The following is an 18,534-nucleotide window of genomic DNA, read 5'->3' on the forward strand; positions in this document are numbered from 1 at the left end:
GAGATGTTGCCCCACCTCCTTCTAAAATGGCCTGGATGATGTAGTGGAAAGACTGGGAGCCCTGGCTCCTGATGTCCTGACCCTCTTCTCCTGCAGGAACTGGGTGAGGGGGTGGGGAACACTGGGCTTCATTTTCTGCATTTGTAAATAAGTGGGCTATATTTAATAATAAAAAGAATCCTTCTTCCAGTTCTAAAACGTTATAATTTTTTGGTGCCAATCTCTGTTCAATCACTCTCTTCAAGACCTTGGCCAAAACTCTTTCTTTTAATTTTTTCCTAACTAACTCTAACTCACTCTGACCTTCAAAGCACTTAACCGAATCATTATTGTAGACTATTTTGTGCTTTTTAAATAGGTCTCTGGAATGGTTTAGAAATTTTGTATTTTATTTTCTGAGCAAGTTTTTCAGCTATTGAGTGTAGAATCACATTTGTTTGTAATCTAAGGCCCTCAGAAATCTGTATTGTACGATAGAACTTAATTGTGAATTCCTATGTATTAACTTGTCACTGACAGTATTTTTTTCATCCAGTCTGCTGTTAAATTCTTAGGTGGTTTGGATGTTTTTAAGTCAACACATTCATGCAGGTAGGGAAGATTCTCAAGCAGAAATGGGGGCAAATGCCCAGTTGTTGTAGTATACTGGCCCCATATTATAGAACACACAATAAAGAGTTTGCATTTTTGCAATGTCTGTTCTGGTAATAAGACCATTAGTGTTCTTGGCCTTTTTGGCTATGCCTCTTTCTGCCACTGCCATTTATTGTTCATCTTACCTCAGCTGGAGATAAAATTGCCCACAGGGTCAGGGATTCTGGGTTCTAGTGGCTGTTATTGATCTCTCCCTTGAACTAATTAAGCCTGCACAAAGTAAAGGCATTTATTTACTAATTAAACAGATTTTGATTGAGCCCCTGTCAAATTCTAGGCACAAATTCTGCCACAGCAGAGAGCAGCCCTCAAGGAGCTTAAAATTTGGACAGGAAGATAGAGCAAATAAAAAGTATTAGAAATTGCAATAAATATTCAAAGAAATCAAACTATATAGAGAACAATTATTGCGGTGGGGTGGGATGGGGGCTCTCTCCTGCATCAGGGGTAGCTAGGAAAAGGCTCCTGGAGAAGATGGCATTTAAGCTGGAACCTGGAGGATGAGGGGCATCATTCACAAGGAGAGAGTGAGAGGAGAAGGGATGGGGGAGGGCATCCTAGGCAGAGAAAAGAGCACATTCAAAGGTCCTGAGGTAGAGAAGACTGGTATGTTGGAGGAGCCAAAAAGAATGCTGACAAGGCTAGCATGCCCTGGCACCCACTCTCCAGGCCTGGGATAGGTATGTTATAAGCTTATAACATGTTATAACATGTTATAAGCTTATAGGCATGTTATAAGCTTGATATATTGCGAGAATATCCAATTCTCGCAATAACCCTAAGAGGTAGGCATAGCTTTACCTGGGTTTCAGATGTGGACCTTGTTTCAGTTTTTCAAGCCCCCACTCCTAGAATGTGGAGAATCTGGGTTTGTGCTCCTTCCCACCCGCCATGCTTCAAGGCTTTCAGTTGGCTTGGGTGTGTGTCTCGGTAAGGAAGTCAGAATGGATCACCTGTCAGAGCTGGGGAGGCTGGGGCTTGGCTGGCAGGATGTGGAGTGTGTGTATTTTCTGTTTATTCTTGAAGTTTCCTTCCCTGCAAATACATGCCTAGTTGCCATGTGCCTTTCAGAAGGAAGCCAACGCCAGCACTCCATCGCTCATGAGCAGTCCTGCAAAAACAAATCCATATCCTTAATGCAACCCTAGGTGCCAGCAAGTCAGGCCTGCACTGGCCAGGCAGCCTGGAGCTTAGGAACAATCTGGTCCTCAGGAAGGGAGGGAAGAAAAACAATTTCAAATTCCAGGCACCTAGGGCCTCTTACAGACGGCCATTGTCGGGAGAAGGGAAAACTAAACTGTGTAAAGGAGCTGGTGGCGCCTCTGGGAAGGGTAGAGGATATTGAGGTTAGGGGCTGCTGCTCAGGGTGTGTGCACAGTGGGCATGGGATGGGGTAATCTGAAGAAAGAGCTGAACAGTTCACTTGTGTGAGCTTGGGCAGCTTGCCTTTAACTGCCTCAGTTTCCTCATTTTAAAATGATGAGAAGAGTAATATCTGCCCCGGTTCCCTCAAGTTGGGCATACAAATGTGAATAGGCTTAGAAAAGGGCGACAGACTCTTTAGATGTCAGGGATTGCAGAAGAGGGCTGCCTCTCTCTTTAATTATTCTGTTGATTAGGACCTCTGGTATGTCTTAGTAAGTTTCCCCCTCCTGGGAATAACCACCTGAGAAGAGCCCTGTAGTTTCCTGTTGCCCAAGGTGAAGGTGGTGGTTGGATGCTCGTCAGGAGTGATCAAGGTTAGGTTAACCCCCAAAAGGCTTTGGTAGCTGCAGAATGGAATCAGCATATCAAGTTTTAAAGCACCAGGAGCCACCAGAGAAAGATGCAGCAGGGCTGTTGATACATATTGATGATGATGAGGACAACAATGAAGATGGTAACAGTGATCATTCATTGAGTTGACTGAGTACACTGCATGCCTGGTAAGTAGCACAGGGCACTTCATTCTTATCATCTCATTTGATCCTCACAAGAAGTCCATCAGGCAAGTGCTAGGATGATTTCCACTTTGCAGATGAGAAGGTTGAGGCACAAAGGGGTTGATAATTTGCGTAACATCATGCTGCTAGTAAGTGACAGTGCTGACACTCAAAGCCACATATATCTGACTCCAAAAAGAATAATCTGCTAATATTATACATGGATTTTTTTAAAGAAATGAACTTTAAAATTTGCATCGTTAATGTCTGTCTTCCTAGAAGACTTGTATAATATAAGCATATATGAACTATATTTAACATTTATTGGTGAAAAATTATTTACCATATGAGGTTGCTTGATTTGTTGTTTCGTACATTTTTGGTCTCTGGAGCTTCAGAGAAAGAAAATATTAATATAATGCAAAAACTGTCAGCTGACGGCTGCTACTGTTTGTTTTCTGTCATATGCTTTTTAGTCCAGGAACAGTTAGCCAGAGAATGGATGGGTCGGGAAAATATGTTCCAGGTAGAGGGAACAGCATGTGCAAAATCCAGGTATAAGAGAAAACATGGTGGGTTCTGGGAATGGCAGGTCAGTAAGATAATTGGAAAACTGAAGGTCAGTGCAGGTATGGGATGGAGTGAGAGATAAACCTGGGGAAATAGGTTGGGGTCAGACCAGAAAAAGCCTTCTCTGCGATGTTAAAGACTTTGCAATTCATCCAAAACCAGTGAAAACCATGAAGCTGAAGACAGACATGATCCAATGTGCATTTTAGAATGAGAATGCTGGGTGGAATGCACCACTTCTCTTGCTACAGGCCTAGAACCATGTATTTCCCCATTCAAATGGCAAGAGCAGTTGAATGTTTTTATGTCCTAGCTCAGTACTCCAGAAGGCTCCTTGAAAGCACACGGCATTTTCTTCTTTGGTGTCAGGGAGTCCAGCCAACCACAGCTGTTGCTGCAGCCTGGCCCTAACCTCAGAAGACCGCATGCTTTCCCCACTTTCAATCCAGAGGTATGTTTCTTGCATTTATTTTTCTCTATGAGATACTAAAAAGACAGGTGCTGAGTTTTGGGGCTTTCTGCTCACTGTTAGCCCTTATGCTGTGTTGTGCTGAATGCTCAGCTGAAGCTACCTGGAAGTGGGTATGTGCTATGAGTTCCTGAGCGACCATTTACCGTAGCTATAAGTCATTCTGCACGCCAGGAAGGAGCAGGTTGATAAAGAGTGTTATTTCTTTACTTAATAACAAAATAGAAATGTTGTTTGTATCCTACTAGCACTAGAATCCCTAAGTGTTGTCTTCACCCACCACAACGGCAGGCTAGACAGTGACAGGTGAATAGAGATTAAAAAAAATCTGCTGGCCTCTCTCCTTGACATTCCTCTTCCCTGAAAAAGACACCAACATCTCTTTGCTCAGTCTTCTCTAGAAGCTGCAGATCAATGTGGAAAGGCAGGAAGACAGGAGTGTAGTCCCGGACTTGTTTTAACCTTGGGAGTTCTTGTTGCTTTTTCTGATTCAATTGTCCAATTCATTCAGTCCACTAAATACATATTTCATGGGGCTTAGTTGCTAGGGTCAACCAATCGGGATAGAAGATCACAGGTAATGACTGCCAGGAAGCAGAGCCAAGAAATTCCTTCCTTGCTGCTTCATAGGTGACAGGTCTTCAGAAGGTGAAGGACTGTTGTTTGCAGGGTGGACTTCAGTGACCTGCATGGAGCTTGGGAAACTTCACAGTTCCACTTCGAACTCCCCTGTAAGAAGTCAGAGCAAACACTGGAGGTCAGTGACTAAATCATGGCTTAAACTCTTTCCATGGGAGTCAAATTCCACTCCCAGCTGTTTAACCAGGACATCTGGAACCTGGATGTCAACATTTTGACCTCCATTTTTGAAAGGCAGTCTATCAGTTGATTACCTACTACCACCTTTTGGCCAAAGAGAGAAAGAGAAGAAATAAAGATGGCCAAATGTGTTGTGTAGCCTTTGACTTAGTTAAATGGTTGAGCAGCCAAAATGGCATATTTGAAAGTTCATCACTAAAATATTGATTATAGTAACAAACTATAGATCCGAGCTTCTGTTTTCTTACAAGCACAGTGGAGAAATAATTTAAAATGTGGAGGCACCATGAATATCACCGTGGATATTTTCATTAACTCTGTAAAAATCAGTAATCTATGCCGGAAGAACATGATGACAGACAGACACATTTGTTCTTGGCATTTTAGCCTTTTTTTTTTTTTTAAACAGGGTTTCACTCTGTGGAGTGCAGTGGTGCAATCATAACTCACTGCTGCCTCAACCTCTCAGGCTCAAGTGATCCTCCCACCTCAACCTCCCAAGTAGCTGGGACCACAGGCACTCACCACCACACCTGGCTAATTTCTGTATTTTTTTTGTAGAGACAGGGTCTTAGCAGGCTGCTCAGACTGGTCCTGGGCTCAAGCAGTTCTCCTGCCTCAGCCTCCCAAAGTGCTGGGATTACAGGACTGAGCCACTATGCCTGGTCCCCGCCTTTTTTTTTTTTTTTTTCATTTTCTCTTTTTAGTTTGATAGTTGTATTATTACCAAAATTTATTAGTACATTTGGAGATTATGGATAAGTATGAAACCTTATGTCAGGCTCTGCAAAGAGGACCTCAACTTGGTTTACTTTCTGTAATGGGGATTTATTGCAAGATTGGTGTGTGTTGAGGGGGAGAAAGGGATGCTATCTCTCCGGATCCTGGTAGCCAGGACTGTGAGGCATAGCAACCTTCATAGAGAACTGGGCTTTAGAGACCAATCTTGTCTTGGTTTGCTTAATATTCATATTTCCTGAAAGAGAGGAAATTGGGCTTATCTGCCACCATTCTACATGGACAACCTTAGTGGGCAGAATTTAGGATAGCATATCCCAGAAATAGTTAGCCTTCTTTGTATCTGGTTCTGTGACTTCTCAGCCATTCCCTAAGGCAGTCAGATGTGTGGTTAGAGAGAGCAGGGTTGGTTTATCCACACGACATGGGAGGAACTACATCATGATTGATATGGTTTGGCTGTGTCCCCACCCAAATCTCATCTTGAAATCCCATGTGTTGTAGGAGGGACCCAGTGGGAGGTAATTGAACCATGGGGGCAGGTCTTTCCCATGCTGTTCTCATGGTAGTGACTAAGTCTCACAAGATCTGATGGTTATTATAAGGGGAGTTGTCCTGCACAATATCTCTCTCTTTGCCTGCTGTCATCCATGTAAGATGTGACTTGCTCCTCCTTGCCTTCTGTCATGATTGTGAGGCTTCCCCAGCCATGTGGAACTGTAAGTCCAATTAAAGCTTTTTCTTTTGTAAATTGCCCAGTCTCAGGTATGTCTTTATCAGCAGCATGAAAAGAGACTAAAACAATGATATATAGGAATAAACCATATTAGTCATTTTCCTTATATTGTGTTTGGACAAGTTGGGCATCTGATGATTTTGAGGTTTTTCCTGTAGCCCCTTCTTCATACTACTTTCATCTTGTACAAAGTCTTGGAGTATAATTTTATTATTATGACATTTATGAATGCCCTTTTTTTTCTAATGATAAAGTTTTGTCTTTATAGGTTCATCTCAAAGATCTCTCTTTGCATAATGTGTGTGTGGACCTGCCTACAGATATATCGGGTGGAAGCCCTAGGAGCCTCAAGCAAGTCTGAATATTGGCCCTGAGAACCACTGTTCTCATTATCAGCAAGGATTTTATCTGGAGACCTCTAGGAATACATTCACTAAAATGCAACTGTGGTCCTGCGGTTGTATGAACTCTGGCTCTTCTCGTGAATTACATTTCACTGGAGTCAGGTGTTTTCTGTAAACATCGTTAAACCACGAGACCAACTGCATTGAACATTTTTTGCACTACATTGTTTTATTTCTTGCTCGTTTTTTCCTTGCAGAGCTGGGGCTGGGGTGAGGTGTGTGGTGTACCTAGCCCTCAAAGTGTAAGGATTCTCAGAGTCACACAGGTGCATGGTCAGCACCTGAGAGTAAGCCACCCTTTAACATTTTGCCTTCTAGGTGCTTCACTTGCCTTGCCCAAGCACTAGCCCTAGATTAAATAATATGTTTCCATTAGTTTTTCAAAATTATAATATTAACAATAACTAGCACTTATTGAGCGCTCCCGTATGTGCCAGTAAATGTGACTTACATGTATCTGCTTATTTTTCCTTACATGCAACCCTATGAAGTAGATACAATGGGTATCATCCCTATTTCACAGACAAGGGAACTAAAACACTGGAATGTTAAATCAGTATTTCAAGACTCATCTAGGAAGTGCCAGATCCAGGACTGGGATCTGGGCCATCTGATTTTCAGCACTTGATCTCAAACTTTCCACTATATACCTCTTCAAGGACATTTTTGTCCATGTGACAAGTAGAAAAATTCCACAGCTAGTTTGCTGACCAGCCAAGTCAGAGCTTCCCTGACACCAGTGTAATCGTAACACATGGGATTTGAAACTGTGGTCAAGAATTTTCAGATTAGCTCTCCAATAAAAGAAACTTCAAATATCAAACCCCAGGGCAGTTTGTTTTCATCAGGGTCTTTTAAATGACTGATTCTTGGACCAGCCCATTGATACATTCATTCAACAAATATTTATTGGGACCCTCCTGTGTGCTAGATATCGTTCTAAATGCTTAGAACACAGCTGTGATTAAATTAATGCCCCTATTTGTATAGAGGTTACATTCCAATAGTGGGGACAGATCATAAGGAAACAAACAAACATACAGTTTGATGTCATGAAGAAAATAAAGCGGATCTCGAGGGAAAGTGAGTGTTGGGTGGCCAGGAAAGACTTCTCTGAGGAAGTGGCATTTGAGCAGGGTCTTGAGTGACATGAGCAGAGAGAGAGAATGGGAGCCTCACATAGCAGTACTGTAGCTACTTTATAAATAAATTTGTCCTATTGTGTATTTGACTTGACATTTTAAAAAAGTACAAGATCAACATTGACGACAATGTAGTCACGAGAATGTCACTCACCATGGCTTCATGAGCTATTTTCACCTCCTTGCTGTTGCAGGAGGGAGTAGGTGGGGTAGATGGCCCATGAAAAGATTTGCTCCACGGGCAAAATCTTCTGACTGGGGATTTGAAGTCCGCTGAGTGATGCCCTGTTTGTTCTTCTGAATTAAATTAGAATTGGGCAGTCTCCATTTTGCGGTTTTCTTCTTCAGCCTCTGGTGGACCAGAGCATCAGCCAGTTTTCATTTGTGTTGATTTCCTTGGAAGAAAAAGTTGTGGCAGAAGCTGCTCCATGTGTGCGAAAGACCACCCTTCCTGGGCTGTGGCTGAAGCCTCTGTTTCCGTTAGCCTTTCTGTAGGGCAGTGTTGTCAGGTCACCGATTCCAAATATCGAATGACCCAATAGTGAGCATGCAGTGGATTTGTCAGTCCTACCTAAGGCTAGGTCAGGACAAAAGCTGCCATGACAATGTCACGTGTCATTCATTGTGCAGGTGAGTGTCTTAGGAGAGGCTGGACTCTTCCTCCGAGAAGGTCTGAAATGCAGTGAGCACTTTTGCTTGAAGACAGGGACTGATTTTGGCAGCATCCTTTGGTCTCTTCTAGTCTGGGAGTCAGAGAAAGTTTGCATCAAAATGTCATCAGGGTAAGTGCGAGTGTGAGTAAAGGTAGATGTTTCTAGGGCATCTCTGGCCGGAGGTAACATTTTAACATTTCAGTGCCAAATTTTTAGTTTTGGCAAAAACACGCTTTGCAACTCAAAACTTCTCTTCCTGCTTTACCCTGATTAGTTGCTAGTTGAAAACACTCGGCATCTCAACTGTATCCTCCCCTCCTTATTACCACCCCTTCTCTCCAGCTGCTAACTTGCGAACTCAGGGCTGTGCCCAGCGTAGACATTTATAGCAGTTGCAGGGAGGTAGGTGGGAAGAAAGGAGGGAAAGAAGACAGGGAAGGAAGGTGGAAGGGAAGAAAGAAGAAATTCCTTATCTATCCACTTTTAGACTTGGAGATAACATTTTTCTCCAGGACACGGTGCAGGCCTCAGTAGTTAGAACAGTCGGGTTCAAATCTTAATCCTCCATTGAAAACACTGTGTGACCTTAGACAAGTGACAGAACCTTTTGGAGCCTCAGATTTTCCTCATCTCTAAAGGAAGAATGTGAGGGACTGATTTCAGTGAAATAGCTCCTGTCAAATGCTGCTGCTACCATGTTTAGCAAATTGCTTAACACATAATAAGCATTCAACCTGAGAGTTTTATTGTTACTTTATTTGGGTACTGAGACCTCTGCTTCTGGGGTGGCACTGCCTGACCTGGGGTGGAGTTACACCGTGTATCCTAGGTCCACCAAGTCTGTGGCTTTATATAGCTAAGAGGTTTGAACAACCCCAAAGCTTCTATCATATAAGAATTTCATAGAGATTCAGATACCAGCAAAGCCGTTGGAAGCTGTGATGGTTAAGTTTATGTGTCAATTTGGACAGGCTGCAGTATTCAGTCATTTAATCAAACAATAATCTAAGTGTTGCTAAGGAGGTATTTTGTGGATGTTAACATTTACAACCTGTTGACTTTCAGTAAAGGGGATTACCTTGGATAATGTGGGTGGTCCTCATCCAATCAGTTGAAGGCCTTGGGACCAAAAACTTGCAGGAGAAATTCTGCCTTAAGACTGCAGCCTCAGCTCACACAGGAATTTCCAGCCTGCCAGCCTGCCGTATGGATTTTATACTTTCTAGCCCTGAGAATTGCATGAGCTAATTCCTGAAAGTAAATAAGCTAATAAAAACTTGTATTTTATATTGTTATTGTATTATTTTATATAAACTATATCACACAATTATGTTACCTTTATATAATATAATAATTACATGCTATTTCTAATAAAATTTATATTACATGATATATTCTATATTATGTTATGTGCCAAATTATCATTTATAAATACAAGTAAATTTATGTATACTTAAATTATAATAATTTATAATTTGATATCTAATATATATCATAATAAATACATGCATTTATAATAATTTATAATTTGCTATATAACATAATATGGAATATATATATTCCATATTATGCTATATTATATGTTATATTCCATATTATGTTATACAGCAAATTATAAATTGTTTTTTCTTAATGATATGAAATATATATATATATAGATATAAAATCTGTTCTTGGTTCTCTTTCTCTGGAGAACCCTGACTGATACAGAAGCTTCTAGCTTAAGTGTGTATATGGTATAGACAGGTATAGACAAATTTTAGCAGGACTCTTTCTTCAGCTCTTCTGTTATAGGAATCCAGACTTGAATTCTTAATGAAAACTGAAAAGAGGACAAAGGCAGGAGCTTCTGGCTAGGTGGGGACCAATATGGGGATGGATTTCCTAATCCTAACCTGAAAAGGGAATTTCAGGGTAGAATGGACGACGTCCCAAACCCCAGACCAGTGTTTAGTCCCTGAAAGGCTCCGTGGAGAAGTAAACAACTTGGGTGGAGTGCACAGTTTTGTCTGTTCCGTTGCAGAGCTTTCCTGGGCCTTTTCCCCAAGCTGGGTTGTGGTGATTTAAAATTAGTTCTTGTTTGGCCTGCGAGGGAAGAGGGAATTTGCGGAGTCTGGGCTGGACTCAGCCTTTTGCTGTGGAGGTTCTGAGGGCTGTGTCTGTGACTTGTACACGTTGAAAGTGGAGAGACTTGGACTCAAGACCTCCACGTGACCAAACCTCTGTCCTTGTCGTCAGAGCTGTCCAGAAACCCAAATGGAACTGAAGGCCACCACCTTGGTCTGATCTGGGAGACACCTCTCCTGTCCCAAATAGAGCTCTCTACCTACCTCCCTCTCTGAGATACCTGTGATCTGCAGGATGAATTACTCCTTTTGGTCATGACCTGTAAGCAACTGCTACATTGCAAGTCTCGTTCCCAAACTGTTACTGCCCATGAGCACAGTGACATTTAATTTCATCTTTAGGATTCATTTCCATCACTTCAAGCAGGGTCATCTTGGAACGGGACACAGGATAGGTAAGCTTTGGTGGGGATGGGAGGAGGAAGGTTGCAATGCTAATTGCCTATTTAGGAAAGAAGCCCTAGCTCACTGGGATGAAAACACTGGGGGCTGGTGAGCGGATGATGCTGATTGAGAGAGTTCTATAAGGGGATAAAAGAGCAGAAAAACAGACATTCATTCTCTTTACAAGTGTGTTTTCAGCTGGCATGAAATCTCCTTTGACTCTGGAGTTGTTTTCTCTGAATATCTTTGCTTTCCCCTTATCGGACGTTGATTCCAATGTCAGCGCAAAGCTAAACATGGCTGACTACACATTTGGCCTGGTCCTTGTGAAAATATCTAAGCTATTACTGAATTCAGAGCTATTGCTGATTGGTTTCCTAAGTGGACTTGAAATGTATAGCTTTATTCAAATAATCATATCAGTAAGCCATATTGCTAACAGGTCAGCATGGGTAGTTGATGACTAATACTACACACACACACACACACACACACACGGATACATATGTGCACACACACCACTTCATTGTGAGCTGAGTTTAGTTACAATCATTCCAATCTCAGCAATTTTTGATTTATTTGTTTTATTTTGTCGGATAAAAACAGAAGTGATGAAAGATGATCAGCTTTAGTTATTAATACTTATTAATACATATTTAGATCTTTGACTGGCAGTTCAGTCTTATGACCACTAAAAAACAGAGACCCTTGGAGGAAAGATTAACTTTGTAAGAATATTAGGATTTTAATAGCCTAGATAAAGTTTTTTAAAAGTTGGAAACTAGAAAATTTGCTTTGAATTTAATTTATAAGAAGGACTTCCAGACCTCTGTCATATAGACAGTAGATTTCTGTTCCAATTGCAGACAACTATGCAATTCGTTATTCAGTTAAGAATGTTTATACAGTTTTGTTCAAACAGGCATATTTAAGCAATGAAGAAAGTATTGTAACTAGGCAACTATTGATTATCTACGCAGTGTCCAATCCTGCTACTCCCTTCCTAGCAGAACCTTGATTGGGTCTAGGTTTAAACAGCAATGTGTCAAGGCAGGTGGACCAGGAGGATCCTAAGGGAGGGAACTTGATTGATCTGAGCCACTCTTGAACATCCCTTGGCCAGCAATTGGCTTAGAGGTGGGCATCCTAAACTTGGCATACGAGAAAGACAGTAGGAATTTGCTGGGCGCTCTTGGGAAATATTGCATAAAACCGTTCATCAAAATTGGCTTTCCTTTTTGCCTTGACTTGCCATGTAAGAAGTAATGCCTAATGCTGCGACAGACAAATTGCAACCATCAGGGAAAGCCAGGAGACTCTGAGAGAGACCAATTATTGAGCTGCTGAATGAACCCTTCCTGAAACCACCTACTTCCTCACTTATTGGTGTGTCCTTACTGTGTAAACCCCTTTTAACTGGGTGTTTTGTTTCTTGCAGCGAAAAACAATCCATTGATACGCTTGGTGACATTAATTGAGAAAAAAAAATATGGGTAGATTTAGTCTTCATATTTGTTTTTTTGTCCTTAGTAAGGCATAATGTAATTAACCAAAAAAGAGTTGATTATACTTTTTGTAACTCTTGTAGCCATTGTCAAAAAATAAAGTGATTTGGAAAACATGCACGTATGCATGTACATACACACACACTCTTCAATCCATTCTTGAGGTTGATATATTAGTTTCCAGGCATTCGTTCAGTATTTCTATATCTAAAAATTTGTGGAAGGATCCGAGAGATCCAGATTCAGTTTTTATAGCTGTTTGCAAGTATGCTAAGTTGGCAATGCATAGATGTGTAGAGAAGGAGAGTAAGAGACACAGGGAGGCCGGGCGCGGTGGCTCACGCCTGTAATCACAGCACTTTGGGAGGCCAAGGCGGGTGGATCACGAGGTCAGGAGATCGAGACCATCCTGGATAACACGGTGAAATCCCATCTCTACTAAAAACACAAAAAAATAGCCGGGCGTGGTGGCGGGTGCCTGTAGTCCCAGCTACTCGGGAGGCTGAGGCAGGAGAATGGCGTGAACCCAGGACGCAGAGCTTGCAGTGAGCCGAGATCGCGCCATTGCACTCCAGTCTCTGGGCAACAGAGCGAGACTCCATCTCCAAAAAAAAAAGAGACACAGGGAGCAACGTGAGTGAATAATCTCAAGGGATGAACAATTCCCAGCTTTGTTGGGACTTCTTTAGCCACATCACATCACACTCTTAGAAGTCAAGTTTGCTAGGTGTGTTTTACAGATAGAAAAGTCAAGGTGCAGAGAAGTCAGGACCTGCACATAGAAATTAAGTGATCTGAGTTCCCAGTGCCCCCAAAGGATTTTCATTACTGCACATTACCTCTGTTTTATTTTATCTTATGAAAATGCAGACATGCTCAACCCTCTGAGGACCTATTGCCTTTTTGTGAACTTGAGTAGAAAAGAGATCAAGCCACTCGCTGTGGCTGTTAGACTGGAAACTCTGAGTTGGTCACAAGAAAAATGGTTTGCATTTCCATGAACCCAGCCATCTGAACTGGTCAGGCTCTAATAACCAAGTTTAGGGAAGCTCATTTGGAAGAGATGAATTTGCTTTTGGTATTTTGGAAAGGTCTCAGGGCCTTGCCAACATCAGCTGCCGATGGAGTTCCTGACTGTGTGTGACAGGTATCAGCACCCTGCTTCCAGGTTGCTCCAGGTACCCACTCCCTGGTAATCACCTCTGATTTTAAACTTTCCTAACAGTCTGGCCATGGAGGCATGACATCCGTAACATCCCCCAAAGGAGCTAAAGAAGAAATCCACAATTTACCATGAGCATTTCTAGTCTGATGATTGCCAAGAGATTCCTCCAGGACATTCCTCAAGGTGTGTATGAAAAATAGTGTCCACCAGGGACTGAGGTGGTTCAGGTACCATTGCTGCTTTGGGGTGGAACATTTCTGTAAAGTGAGAACAGCATAGGGTTAGGAGCTACGTGAACAAACCCCCTATTGACTAGGAACAAGACATAAAAACTTCTGGTAGACGCAGATCTAGTGGGGAGGACATGGTGGAGTCAATGCTCTCCAATTTTCTATGGATTACATCCCACCTCCCTCTCAGGGACATGGCTGCAGTTGTGCTTAGCCCATGAGGGTGCTGTTCTCCCTTCCTTATGGAAATTGGAGAAGGTGGGAAGAGGAGACTTTGTTTTTATTTTTAATTTTTCTCTTTTTAAAGAAAAACAATTGGACTGTATTTTTTAGAGCAGTTTTAGGTTCACAGCAAAATTGAGCAAAAGGTAAAGAGAGTGATTATACTTTTTGTAACTCTTGTAGCCCCCTGCCCCCACACACATGCACAGCCTCCTCCACTATTAACACGCCCCATAGAGTGGTACATTCCTTACAACCAATGGGCCTACACTGACACATCATTATCACCCGGAGCCCATAGTTTCCATTAGGGTTCACTCTGGGTGTTGATATTCTATGGGTTTGGACCAATGTATAATGACATGTATCCACTATTATAATACCATACAGAGTGCTTTCACTGCCCTAAAAATCCCCCTGCTTCACCTATCCATGCCTCCCTTCCCCCAACTTCTGGCAACCACTCATCTATTTACTGTCTCCAATGTTTTGCTTTCTTTTCAGAATGTCATATAGTTGGACTCATATGGCATATAGCATTTCAGATTGTTTTCTTTCACTTAGCAATAAGCACTTAAGTTTAAGAGACTTTTTATTTTGTTCTGTAAGATAGCCTAACATTTTTCAAAATTAGGACTGTTTTTTAAACAGATTTTTATCAGAAGAAAGAAATAATATGTGGACAATGTGAAATGGCTGTGTTTATAAAAAATAAGTTTTAGACAACGAAAATATAGCTATAGAATTGCTGATATTGTCAACAAACTTTTGTCTTCATCTCTCTGGCTTCCTGTCTCTGTGTCATCTGGTCTCTTAGGCTTTTTCACTCCTTATAAACTGATTGGCCTGACCTTCCTGCTCTCGTTGAAGTTATATGCAATTGATATTTTCTTATTTTAAATAGGCATGTTCCTTAGGGTCTATTCTATGAGGACCAGGATTGTGATTTAGAGGAAGAATCTTGTTCTCTGTGTATTTATGCAGTGCTATATAATTGATATACCTTGTACCCAACAAAGGCACAGTCTCTTCCTATTTTTGCTTCTCCCTTGCACTGCTATCTGAAGAATTCTTCAGACAAGTCTGCCCCTTCATTCTGGGGGCTTTTCATTTAGAGACTACAGGAATTTGGTAATTGCTGCAACGTAGAAAGGTATCACCTTCCAAAATATTGGAAGGTATCCTGATATTTCATGTTCCACCTAATCATACCTTTCAGGACTCATGTTCTTAGGCAAATGCTTTGGGGAATGTTGCAGTGATGCATGTTCTGGGGAAACACAGGGGCAAGCATGGATGAAAATCACTGTGGAATATTGAAGAAGGCTTCCAAGAGGAGGTGACATTTGAGCTTGATCCTGAACACGAAGTAAGGACAGAACTAGGAGCTCAACTAGAGGAAGAGGCAAATGGTATACTAGTGTAGACTGTGTTAATGTGTAGACAACTGAAAGAAGTGGCATATTTGGGAAGCTTTGGGATGTCCATGGTGAAAAGTGTCTATGAACAAGGGGTGAGAGAGATGGAGGGAAGAGGGGCAGAGGATGAAATTTCATCAACATTGCATTGTATTTCTTCCATTTGTCCTTTCAGATCAACTTTTGTTCACCCACCTTGTCCTGGGAGGGACATCAATGGGTTTCCATGTCCTTTGGCTTCTGGTTGAGTTCACTCAGTGGAGAACCCTGGCAAGAGGCAGGAAAAGGGGAGGAAAGTAAGATGGGGGTATTTTCTCAGTGGCTTCCTACATGAGAAGTCATTTTGGGTTGGCTGTTTCACCCAAGTGAAGATCATTGACTCTCTAAAGCTGGCCAACTCAACTTGTCCTTTTACTAATTGGATCAAGTAATTGCTGCCTCTGTTTGTCCTTTTGAGTCCAAAAATGGCAAGCCCCAGGTTACTGCATTGTCTTTGGTGATTTCCCTATACCACACCTCTGTAAATAAACCTTTCTTAAATCATCCCTTTTTGAATGTGCCATCTGCTTCCTGTTGTGGCTCTGAGCTATATAAATATGATGTGAAAAACCTAAAACATGACGTAGAACAAAGAGTGCCTGCAAGAATCTTTTTTCCCCCTTATTTTATTTTATTCTTCCCATATTTACCAGTGAGATATCTTTATATTACCCCTGAGATCTGAAACCATAAAACATAAAACATAAAGTTTCTTTTATATTTCATTTTATTTTTTGTTTATTTAATTTTTACATTTTATTTTATTTTAGGCTTTACGATACATGTGTAGAATGTGCAGGTTCGTTACATAGGTAAATGTGTGGCATGGTGGTTTGCTGCACCTATTAACCCATCACCTAGGTATTAAGCCCTGCATGCATTAGCTATTAGTCCTGATGCTCTCCTTCCCCCTGCACCCTCTGGCAGGCCCCTGGTGTATGTCGTTCCACTCCCTATGTCCGTGTATTCTCATTGTTCAGCTCCCACTTATGAGTGAGAACATGCAGTATTTGATTTTCTGTTCCTGTGTCAGTTTACTGAGGATACTGGCTTCCAGCTTCATCCATGTCTCTGTGTAGGACATCATCTCATTCCTTTTTATGGCTGCATAGTATTCCATGGTGTATATGTATCACATTTTCTTTATCCAGTCTATCATTGTGGGCATTTGGGTTCATCCCAAGTCTTTAATAAGGATGTGGTCTTACCGGATTTATGTTAGAAGGAAAGCATTTGTTTGGAATGAATAGAATAAATCTTTTGGGAAAATAGAAAAAAAGATTATTTAAAAATCATGTGAATATTTAGGTTGAAGAGTTGTCCATGAATCCTTAGCTCAGTGTCCATAGATCCCTACAAACAAGATCTATGAATAGAATTCTTGGAATCCTTAAGTCAGGATAGGAAAAAATTACATCTTTATTTTTTCTAACCTCTATTTGAAATGTAGTATTTCTTTCCATTACAAGTGTATGTGACAAGACACAATAGTATTGGTTATAACTAAGGCTTTATCACCGACAAAAATCATAGGTATATTTATATCACACTGCTATGTTGTAAAAATCTCAAGATATCGTCTATACTCTTCACTGCTTCTAAATTATGGTAGTTAGTAGACCTACCTTCAGGTCTTGTTATTGGAGGTGTTAATAAGGAAGCATATATGTTATGTTTCACAATTTTATTTTCTAAATATTTTTAGATTGCAGCTGCATTGCCATATAATTTATTTTATAATTCGGTGTGTTTCAAGTTATGCATTTACACATATAATTCTAAAAAGAAGTCCATAGACTTCACCAAATTTCCAAAAGAGTTCACAGTAAACAAATTATTAAAAATCTCTGTTAATTCATAGATACTCATTCCAGAAAATACAGCAATGGCTGCATATCAGGAATATCTTTCTCTAGAAAAAAATATCCTAAGTTACTAGATATTCTGGGTAGTTTCTGTATGTGGAGTTTCTGGGGTAAATCCTTTCAGTTCAATATGGTGACTATGTGCTGTGTCATCTCAAATATTTGACCTTATTCTGTTTTTCTTCTCCAGGTCATTGTATGTTTTGTAACTGGATTTCCTATTTGGTATTTGTCTCCCAAATTTTAAGAGCAAAACTTGTCATCTATCGCCTTATTTTAATTCTCACTATGTAAACTTGTAAGAAATAACTCACAACTTGGTGTCTCATAACTCACTTCTGAAATATCCAATGAAAAACTGCCAAGTTATTCACTGTTGTTTATTTTGGTCCTAGTACACTGTCCATGCCCTGGTTGAGTATCTCGCCAAATTTCCTCCAATTTATTGCAAAACCAACTGGCAGAACAATGAGGAAACCTGTCTGGGGCCAATTTCAGCAATTGATGGTGCCGCCTTCTCTCCCCACCTCCACTTTCCACTAATCCATCAAGTTTCTTCCAGATCTAGCCATTCTTAATGGGAATATAACACCTTGGCATAGCTCCAAACATGAAAAAAAAATATTCCTCCTGTCCTAACTCCACTGTTTCCCTCCCCTCTGCTTCTCATCCTTTTCTCAAAACTGACACCCTCCAACAAGTACTTCTCCCAGCAGAGAGGATGACATACCTGGCATTGCAACATTTGAGAATGAACCTTATTTTGAAAATAGGTGATCATGCTCTTATCAATACAGGAAATGGGAGATTTAAACCTCTTCCCATCAAGGTGTGAACCTTCCACAAAGCAGCAGCTCTGAAATATTTCCTGTGTGGTTGGCATAGGTGAAAAAACTGTTTTGCAGAGCCTACTGAGATCAAAACTAGGGAGTGTCTTTGCAGCCCGTTGTTAGTCAAAGTAGTTATGTATTGCTGATGGTGCTTTTCTAACATAGACCTTAAAGCTCTTTTACATGGACTGTCTTTTTGCTGCATTTTTAAGACAGAGCAAGAGGCTGAGATTATCTGCTCCCACTGTGGTTTCGAGACTAGAAACTCAAGGAGGTTGTAGGCTTGTCCAAATAACTTTGGACAAGTATACTTTGATACTTGTCCAATGTATACTTGATACTAGTATTTCACTAGTATCAAAACCATAGTGAAATATGTGAATTAAACTCTGCTGCCATTTTTTTTTAAATTATACTTTAAGTTCTAGGGTACATGTGCACAACGTGCAGGTTTGTTACATATGTATACATGTGCCATGTTGGTGTGCTGCACCCATTAACTCGTCATTTACATTAGGCATATCTCCTAATGCTATCCCTCTCCCCTCCCCCCCTCCCCTCACCCCACAACAGGCCCTGGCGTGTGATGTTCCCCTTCCTGTCCAAGTGTTCTCATTGTTCATTTCCTACCTATGAGTGATAA

At 41.0% G+C, this 18,534-nt stretch overlaps 1 long non-coding RNA gene across 2 annotated transcripts in view; it reads left to right on the forward strand.

Moving 5' to 3' along the window:
• Positions 1-7,777, forward strand: part of LOC129461917 (uncharacterized) — a 34,413-nt gene extending 26,636 nt beyond the window's left edge. For both annotated transcript variants that reach the window (XR_010115576.1, XR_008650729.2), the window contains one exon: positions 6,177-7,777. This is a non-coding gene — a long non-coding RNA (uncharacterized lncRNA). The remainder of the gene's footprint in view (positions 1-6,176) is intronic.
• The last annotated feature ends 10,757 nt before the right edge of the window (positions 7,778-18,534 follow it).

The sequence above is a fragment of the Symphalangus syndactylus genome, chromosome 14 (genome assembly GCF_028878055.3).
Source record: "Symphalangus syndactylus isolate Jambi chromosome 14, NHGRI_mSymSyn1-v2.1_pri, whole genome shotgun sequence".
NCBI lineage: Eukaryota > Metazoa > Chordata > Mammalia > Primates > Hylobatidae > Symphalangus > Symphalangus syndactylus.